The sequence below is a fragment of the Berghia stephanieae genome, chromosome 6, assembly GCF_034508935.2.
Source record: "Berghia stephanieae isolate SIO BIC M18660-M18661 chromosome 6, UCSD_Bste_1.3, whole genome shotgun sequence".
Classification (NCBI taxonomy): domain Eukaryota; kingdom Metazoa; phylum Mollusca; class Gastropoda; order Nudibranchia; family Aeolidiidae; genus Berghia; species Berghia stephanieae.
In genome coordinates this window covers 5,916,499-5,926,389 of record NC_088365.1, presented here as the reverse complement: position 1 = coordinate 5,926,389, position 9,891 = coordinate 5,916,499, and the positions used below count along the sequence as shown (strand labels likewise).

At 34.8% G+C, this 9,891-nt stretch overlaps 1 protein-coding gene across 1 annotated transcript in view; it reads right to left on the bottom strand.

The window, feature by feature from the left end:
• LOC144974386 (betaine--homocysteine S-methyltransferase 1-like) overlaps positions 1-3,298 on the bottom strand; it is a 30,074-nt gene extending 26,776 nt beyond the window's left edge. The window contains 1 exon segment of the mRNA XM_078917225.1: positions 2,809-3,298. The gene's annotated coding sequence lies outside the window, so the exon portion shown is untranslated.
• Between the last annotated feature and the right edge of the window lie 6,593 nt (positions 3,299-9,891).

The following is a 9,891-nucleotide window of genomic DNA, read 5'->3' as shown; positions in this document are numbered from 1 at the left end:
ACTTGCCCGTCCTGAAGCTAATACATACATAAGATAGTTCGCGATGAAGAGGCGGGAAGCTAGGGGTTGGTTGGGTAAGGAGTAAAGATAACACGGCCGTTATTGTTATAGTCTAACGAATGCATGAGGAGAGATTGGTAATATTATTTTGTCTTAATTGTATTGTTGGAATTATTGGCGAAAGCCTAAGATTAAGTAAACTTTGTTTTTATTTGTCTTTTTTTTACTATGGAACTGATACTTGTCATAGCAGACCTACCTACTTGAAATAGGAAAATAAAAATCGTAATTTTCAGGGTTAATAAAATCGTAGATATTTTAACTATCCTTTAAAAAAATCACCGGAATTTTCGTCTATTAAGGTATCAAATTTTTAAAAAACGAGAAAAAACTGATTGGAAACGTAATAATGATGGTGATGGTGGTGGTGGTAATAGTGATGGTGGTGGTAGTAATGATGATGGTAATAATATTATTGTTATTATTATTATTATTATTATTATTATTATTATCATTATTATTATTATTATATTATTATTATTATTATTATTATTATTATTATTATTATTATTATTATTATTATTATTATTATTATTATTATTATTATTATTATTATTATTATTATTATTATTATTATTATTATTATTATTATTATTATTATTATTATTATTATTATTATTATTATTATTATTATTATTATTGTACGTATTGGTGGTATTACGATTGTTGTATTTTTTGTGGTTATTAATGGTATCAGTTTATTGTTTGGTTCCATTTACCATTTTTTTTCCACTTTCATGTCATCAAATTGTATGATTTAATGGCGAAAGCCTAAGATTGAATAAACTTTGTAATATCGTATGGTAATCATCATTGTCGACGACATCGTCGTTGTCATCATAATCATCATCATCATTAACAACAACAACAACAACAACATTAACAACAAATACTACAATAGCAATAAAAACAATATCAACATCATCATATAATTTTCGTCATCGTCTCCACAACTATCATTCTAACCAACAGCACCACCAAAACCACTTCCATAATTACATCCTCCCTCACCGTCTCCTCTTCCTCCTCCTCCTCCTCCACCACCACCACCGCTACCACTATTCCAACCACTACCACCATCGGCACAATCATTCTAACTACCAAGAGAGCAGTAAAAATGATCCAATTTGACCTCTGAATGAAACTCAAGTCATATCGCGGTTGTTGCTTCTCGATGAAAACTTTAAAGTTACTACGTACTTCTGAAAATGTAACAGAAATATCAATCTCGCCGTTGAGGGATAAAAGCATCTCTTTAATTTTTCGAGTGAACGAAATGGACTTGTATTGTCAAGGTGTTGTCGCATTATGTCTCGTCGCTTTATTTTTTGTTGTATTCTCTTTCGTGATTCCTTTTTGATTACGTTTGGAATAATTAAAATCTACTGGTATTGTCATTTCATTGTGAATGTGATTATTTGTGGTTGAAATATCTTATTTTTTTAAGTTGAAATATATATATATATATATATATATATATATATATATATATATATATATATATATATATATATATATGACCGAATCATCTTTGCCCCACCACTATAAATAGGCTAGAACCGCCACTGGATTCAACTATGCGCACAGCAAGACTGGAAACCCAGGGCCTTCCGTTCCGAAAGTGAGTGCCATACCACAAGACCACATAGCCGTATCAAAGCGGCCACGACAAATGTGACACGCAGTCTCGGTGCGGTATCATGCCGGTATAAGCTGAGACCTGGAAGTTGAAATAATAGCGCACATATGAAAAACAAGTCCTTCCGAGCCGGAGTTTATCCCGGTTTCTATAGCGTGAAATGGACAATAGCAATTGATTGCTACCTTTTGGACATGCCGCTAGTCTATCGAAAAGTACTTTCCGCAGGATCTATCAGACCAGCTACCCAATCACGACTGGGTGGTCAGGGGTGGTGGGTGGGGGGGGGGGCGTCATACAAATTCGTGACTACACCCGGAACCGATCTCGACACCATTGCTTGTGAAGCGATTGCTCTACCAACTGAGCTAACGGGACCCCCGTAACTATGAACCTTGGGGTTTATTTATGTTCGTTTTGGTGGAGAATAAAGGCAAATTCTTACATTGCAACAAAGCTGAAAGTTGATTGTTCAAATCGTTTCATATCAATGTTAGATTCGCTTTTTGCCTCCCAATTCATCCCGACTGACGTGTGCATAGATGCAGGTCTGACATTCGAACCCATTTAAAGGCCTAGTCAATATTGTTGTAATGGACAATATTTTGATTCATTTTAAAAAATTCCATTGCAACAATGAGCCTATAAACAATTGGGTTATCAGACCTGCAAATAAACGTACATTGATCCCGATATAATACCGTTTTGAGACGTTGAATCACAAGTAGAAGATCATGTGTTAAACATTACTAACAACTAGCACACTTACCCGTTTGAAAAAAAAACAAAAACTCATCGGTTTTGATCGACGTTGACTTATTTGCAGGTCTGATAGCCCAATTCACTGTTGACTCAATGGACATCTCAAAAAATGACGCAAAGTATTGTCCATTAAAACAACGTTAAACTAGGCCCATAATAGCGTTCGGATGTCAGGCTTGAATATCGGTCCGTTGCACTTCGGTTTCGATAAATAAAAATTCGATTTAATGATAAAAAAAAATAATTGTGTTCATTTCATTTTCTTAATAATATTAATATAAACGCGATTTTCTATTTGGCGAATGTTGGCCAGGAATATGGCCATTTGCTGGCAGCCGTATCCCTACCTCATTAAGATGTTAGTGTTTGTCGTTTGCGCTACCTATAGATAGACATATAGATAACCACGCCTGTCGGACAGTCTTCATAATGTAACTAGTTACAGTTATTGGTAAACATAGCAAACTACAAGAGTTTTACAATCAATGATAACCACTGTTCTATAACTTGATGAATAAAACCAACACAGAAATATATGTGTAAACTTAAACGTTTATAATTATATGATCGAGAAAACCGTGTGATTACTAGCCACCCATTTGGCGGTATACAAACAATAACAATAATCAGGGAAGGGTTGAATTCATTCACGGTATTGTTTATGAACAACCAACTTTGTTTGTCCGAGCACGTATGAAGGTGTGTCCATGTTTTGATTGGTCAAAAATCTGCTGGTTAATTGGCGTCATAGAAATAGATCGATTACATAAAAGCATTGTATTCCACTGACACAAGATTAGCACCACAAATAGCCTATCTTGACTTAGAGAGGAATTTATGAATGTTACCTTTGCAGGAAAAGAATAACGTTAGCTACACATTCCCTCGTATAAGTCAATGATCTTAACAGCTGAAGTGCTCTTGAAAAACTTCATATGATCCTGCTTGTGTTGTAAAATGCAATTTGTAAGTGTGTAGCGTGTAGTCAGCCATGCGCATTGACCTGTTTCGTCAATCTGCTATTATGTTCGAATGGCTTATATAAAGACATTTGAGTTAAATGGCCGTACTCTGGTAAAACACGTATTTAAAAATGTGGCCAGAAAATTCGTCCTGCAACTATCGATAGATTTAAATGACTCTCATCTTGGGGGCTACGTAATACCGGAAACGACCGGAACCGACAGGAAACGAGCCAAAACGACGACGGTTATGAAAAATTGGCAGCAGTGGGGAGTGAACCATGGACTCCGGGAAGTGTACACAAGTAGGGAGTGAACCTGGGACTATGGGAATAGGATTTCAGGGGAACCTGGAAATATGGAGGAGGGTATCAGAGGGAAATAAACCTGGGAATATGAGAAATGGATACCAGTGGGATACTATCGTTTTTGGTACCTAGTCCGTGGGGGCCAACGATATTTTCAACTCTCTCGTTACCAACTTTTGCATTGAAATAATCGATTATTAAACGAATTTCATCAGAATTATATTGTTTTAATGCCTGTTCCTTATCTTGATAGAATGTCTCAATTGTGTTTTCGTCAGTAGCATTTCACAACGGCCTGGGACACAACGGGACTGTTTTGTCCCGTCCCAATAGGTGCGGAAGATTTCTCTAAATTCTATATGTTACAGATTTGGGACAGGACTGTCCCGGGACAGTCCTGTCCTAGTGCGGAAGAGGGTTCACTGTCTGATGTTGGGGTGTATATTTAAATAATATTAACATTAAACGGGTATCCGATATCAATACGACATGATATAACAGCGATACTGATATTTTAACAAGAAATAATGATAATCACTTCCCTCATTTGATCTTATCTATGGAAACGTCAAATTCTAGCATTCGCAGATTGTTACATTTATTAAGGGCAACATGTACGAAGCATGATGGTTTTGTAAATATAAGTCAAGAAGCCGAGGGAAAATAGCTTTAGATAACGACTCGCTTTAATGTTCATCAGACAAGAAGAGTCTATTGATAGCCCGATCTTCCAATTCATCAAACAACGAGTCACTTCCGGAATGACACAGTAAAAACAGCTGATCGACCCGCGTGAAATTCCTCTTCGTTGGCCATCTAGTTATTCATATCTATGGTGACAACCAATAAAAAAACATGTGCACATAACGTACTATTATTTTTGTGAAAACCGGGATGGACAATTCCTGACAATAGATAGTAGTAGCGTAGAGTAGTCATGACCTCTCACCTTCCTCTTTTCCGGTTCTGATCTCATTGCCTAACATGAGCTATCCTGAGCTATACCTTGCTATTCAATGTCAACCAGTCACAGGGACAATGAATAACCAGTGATTAGGGTAAAGATTGAATCATAAGATGGCAGAACTCGACGATGGTGATGTTAATAGAGAGGGTAATGATTAAGATGATAATAATGATGATGATGAAGATGATGATAATGACGATGATGATGATGATGATGATGATGATGATGTTGTTGATGATGATGATGATGATGATGATGATTGTGATGATGATGATGATGATGATGATGATGATGATGATGATGATGATGATGATGATGATGATGATGATGATGATTGTGATGATGATTGTCACAAGTTTTATTACGTTACGATAGAAAGATATTTCCAACGACCATCGGCCTAATAATATTTTAAAAAGGCCCCTATAAAAGTATAGTTATAAATTATTAAACGAGTCTGCTGACTTAATAAAATTATAACATTATATTAGAAATATGAAAATGTCAAAATTAAATTTAGAATGTTTGACAATAAAACGCACATATTTCGTAACACGTAAAGACAATACTATATACACAAACAAATCTTGTCTTGTTGTTGTCTCAGGTTTGCTCCTCTGTTTTCTGTAGCGACGTTGGTCTGGCTTCCCGTGAAGAAGATGTGTAGTAGAGTTACTTCTTCATTCTTGACCCAACATGGCTCATTCATGTAAAGCATATATTGAGAACAACCGTGTTGCTCAAACGTACTTCACACGCAAGATTTTATCACTATCATTTTGTGTCTGGAACAAGTTGCAAAGCATCACATATCATCAAACAGTTTTATGGAGATGTGATAATACAACACACACGTCTCATTTTATGTCACCGAATAGGACAATAGAACCGGGCAGCATTGGATTTTTTTATAACAGTTTGCCTTCTGTCTTTTACTTTATTTTGGACCCGTACACAAGGAACAGATCAACCTTTTCTGTTCTATGATTTTAATGGTTACTCTTTGATCGAACTGACTGATCGGTTTTCTCGATGCTCTGATTTTTGGTCACCCGTTTATGGACTATATAGTAAAGATCGGCCTTTTATAAACTATGATTTAGTGGTCACTCGTTCGAAAGTCCGATTTACATAACACAGTAACCTTCGCTATGCCTTGTTATTCTGCCTATATTTTTAAAAAACACATTGTATGCAATGTCAACCAAATAGCACATAGTGTGTTCTTTAAAAAACGGCAGTATTATCCGGTCCCAAACATGACACACACAACCTACCCTGCATTTTGCGATCAGGAATAGCAAGGGACGATTTTCAGCCTACCATTGGTTTTTATATCATAGTAAATAATTTTCATAAGACGACCGAGGGGGGTTGTCAACACAACAGTTTGAAAGTAAACAACTCATGGTAACTTTAAGGTAGTTTCCCATTGAGACTTAAGGTCGTTCTACACTAAAGTGATGTTAATAGAAGGTAATGATTAGGGTGATAATGATGATGGAGATGCTGATGATTATGATGCTGCTGCTGCTGCTGCTGCTGATGATGATGATGATGATGATGATGATGATGATGATGATGATGTAATGATGTGACAAACAAATCAAGTAGCTTTAAGGAATTCATTTTTTAATTGCGTGTCATGTGTGTATTTATGACAAGCATATGAAAAAAGAGCCCCCAAACGCCTTCTTTCTTCCATCTAAATCCATACCTGTATTTTTATATAGCGCAATATCTAATACATATGCTCATATGGCTTTACAATAAAATATTTTTGTTGTTCTAATTTTATTGAATAACAGATATCATTTCTGTCCATTAGAAATTTGCCATGGATTTCAAATTCGAATAGATCTATATTTCATTGTTTTTTGAGATCCTTTTACATTTTAATGATTTTATCGAGGATGATTATAACTTTGCAGGGCATGGGCTTCCAAATTTTAAATCACGAGGTACTCTGCAAATGATAACATAAGAGGAACGGGAAAAACTCCGTCTCCGTACAACTATGAGGCTGTCAAGAAATACTCATTGCTACCATGTACATTTCGAGTCAGTTATTTTATTTAGTGACTCACTCGATGATATATCGAAGGAATATTTTGTACCTTCGCCCATCAAAATATGATATTGTATTCTGTCCATTGCGTTTACTACTGATAACCAAATGGAAAAATCAGGTTTATTGTAATGAAAATGAAAGTGAAAGTTGCTTCTATTGTTGTTTAAACAGAATAACATATGTGAAACAAAAATAATCACAACAGTTTTGTTTTTTAAATTTTTAGCATATAACTTTTATCTACCATATCCAAAACTGTCAACCTGTCCCTACCCTTCCCTATACTGCAGTATTCTGGAAAAACATATATTTTAAAATTTGTCCAGTAAACTCATCCTTAAAATATCTTCTTCTTCTTCAATTACCAAGTCTGTGCCAGACATCGGTGATCATGATACGCCATTCGTCTCTCTGATCAGATAACCTCATAAAACTAATATTACTCTTCTCTTTCTTTGCCACGTAGCTGTTCAAACTATTCAAATATGTTTTTCTTGGGTTATCTTTACTCTTTTTACATTCTATCTTTCCTGTGAGAGCAAGATGTTCAATACATTTATGTCGATTTAGGTGTCCTAAAAATTGCATTTGTCTTTTTCTTATTGGACGAATTAATAGCCTTTTAGTTTCAGCTTGCTATAATACTTCAATAGTTTTCTTCTCTGTCCATGAGATTCTTAACAATCTTCTAAGAAACCACATTGCTGCTGCCTCCAGTTTCTTTCTAATGTCTTCTGTAATTGTCCAGCTTTCGCAGCCATATAATAATACTGACCATACGTAGGCCTTCAAAACCCTATGTTTTGTTGTCATTGAGATATTGTGGTTTTTAAAAATTAGACTCATTTTATTAAAACTATCTTTAGCTATTGCAATTCTTCGTTTTATTTCTGTGTTGCATCTGCCATCTAAAGTTATTATGTATCCAAGATATTTAAATGCCTGAACTGGTTTTATAGTTTTTCCATTGATTATTAAGTTGCATTTTGGATTTCTTTTTCTCCTTGATACCACCATGCATTCTGTCTTTTTTACATTTAAGTATACCCCCATATGTTCACTCTCTGTGACTATTTTATTGAGGAGTAGTTGTAAATTTTCTTTTGAGTCTGAAATTAGTGCTGTGTCATCTGCATATCTTATATTATTGATATTCTCACCATTGATCTTAATGCCTGGGCTATCTCCTAAAGTTCTAATAATTGTTTATTGTAAACACATACTTGTTTAACACCTCGTTTAATTTGTATATATTTACTTAATTCTCCTTCAATCCTGACGGCTGTACTTTGTTTCCAATATAAGTTTCTAATAATTTTAAAATCTTTTCCGTCTATGTCTAGTCCTTCAAGGATATTAAATAGCTTACAATGTCTAACTTTATCAAATGCCTTTGAGTAATCAATAAATCAAATAAATAAGTTTTTCCAAACTTCAATACATCTTTCCATCAACATTGATAAGGTGAAAATAGCATTTCTTGTACCTTTGTCGGGGGCAAATCCAAATTGAGTTCTTGATATCTCTGGTTTTATACTTTTCCTCATTCTGTTCATTAGTACTCTTAAGAGAATTTTCGTGAAGTGACTCTTAAGACTAATCGTTCGGTGTAACTCGCATTCCGTGGCCCCTGGTGACTTTGGAAGTGTTATAAACACTGACTTTAATAAATCATCTGGAATTTTACCACTGTCATTCATCCTATTCAATAGATGTGTCACTGTGTTTAAACCTAAATCCTCTAATGTTGTGATAATTTCTATTGGGATATTATCAGGGCCTGTTGCTTTGCCTAACTTCATTTTTTAATAGCTGCTTCTACTTCTTCTTTTAAAATTGGTGGCCCGTCTATCTCTTAAAATATCAGTCGATTTAAATGTCTCTCATCTTGGCAAAAACTATCATTCCGGAACTTCTGCGAAGTCCCTGGTTTGTGAGTTTTTTTTTTTTTTGGCAAGATGAAAATCATTTAAATCGAATCGATATTTAAAGGACGAGTTTTCTGGGAAAATTTTTTAATGTATTTTTCCAGAGTACGGAAGTATTTCCAAAACAAAGTAAGAAGTTTCATCAAATCTCATGCTTTGTATGAAGAGGTGGAATAGAAGATATTTTCCTTCTTAGTGTAAAAAGCGATTTCAAATGTTTATTATCTTAAATTTAAATTTCTTTTTCAACAAATGATTTACGCAGACATAACAGTAACACAACTTTTGAGAACCCAGGACCTTCGATTTGAACGTATGAATTGTACTACAAGACCTGAAGGTTTGAGAGATTTATCAGCACACCATTCCTTGAAGAGTTTGGTGGCGGACTAGAGTTATACTTTATTGGGATTCATACACATGTAACACATCAACCTTTTCTGTTCAATGATTTTAATGGTCACTCTTTGATCGAACTGACATTGCATAGATCGGTCTTTTCTATGCTATGATTATTTTTTGGTCACCCGTTTGCGGACTTACATAGTACATATATGCCTTTTCTAAACTATGATTTGGTGATCGCTCTATCGGACGTCCGATCCACATACCACAGTATCCTGCGCTAGGGTTTGCTATTCTACAGTTACTTTTGAAATCACGGTGTATGCAATGTTAACCAAATAGCATATACTGTGTCCTTTAAAATAACGGCAGTATTATCTGTATTATCATAGTATGACCCGGAACATAACGCAAACAACCAACTCTGCATTGTGCAATCAAGAATAGAAAGTGACGATTTTCAACCTGCCATGGTTTTATATATCATCAAGAGTAATTTTTATAAGACAATCGAGAGTGGTTGTCAACACAGAATTATAGCCAAAATAAAGTAAGAAGTTTCATCAAATCTCATGCTTTGTATGAAGAGGTGGAATAGAAGATTTATTCCTTCTTAGTGTACAAAGCGATTTCAAATGTTTATTATCTTAATTTCAAATTTCTTTTTCAACAAATGATTTACGCAGACATAACAGTAACACAACTTTCGAGAACAGACACAATAAGGCTTTGAAATGAAATTACGTTTAATATTGTAACATTCCTATAGTTTTTGTTGTTGTTATTTTGGTTGTTTTTGTTTCTTATTTCTTTGTCTCGACGTGTGTCGACACACCAGGCGAGTGATAT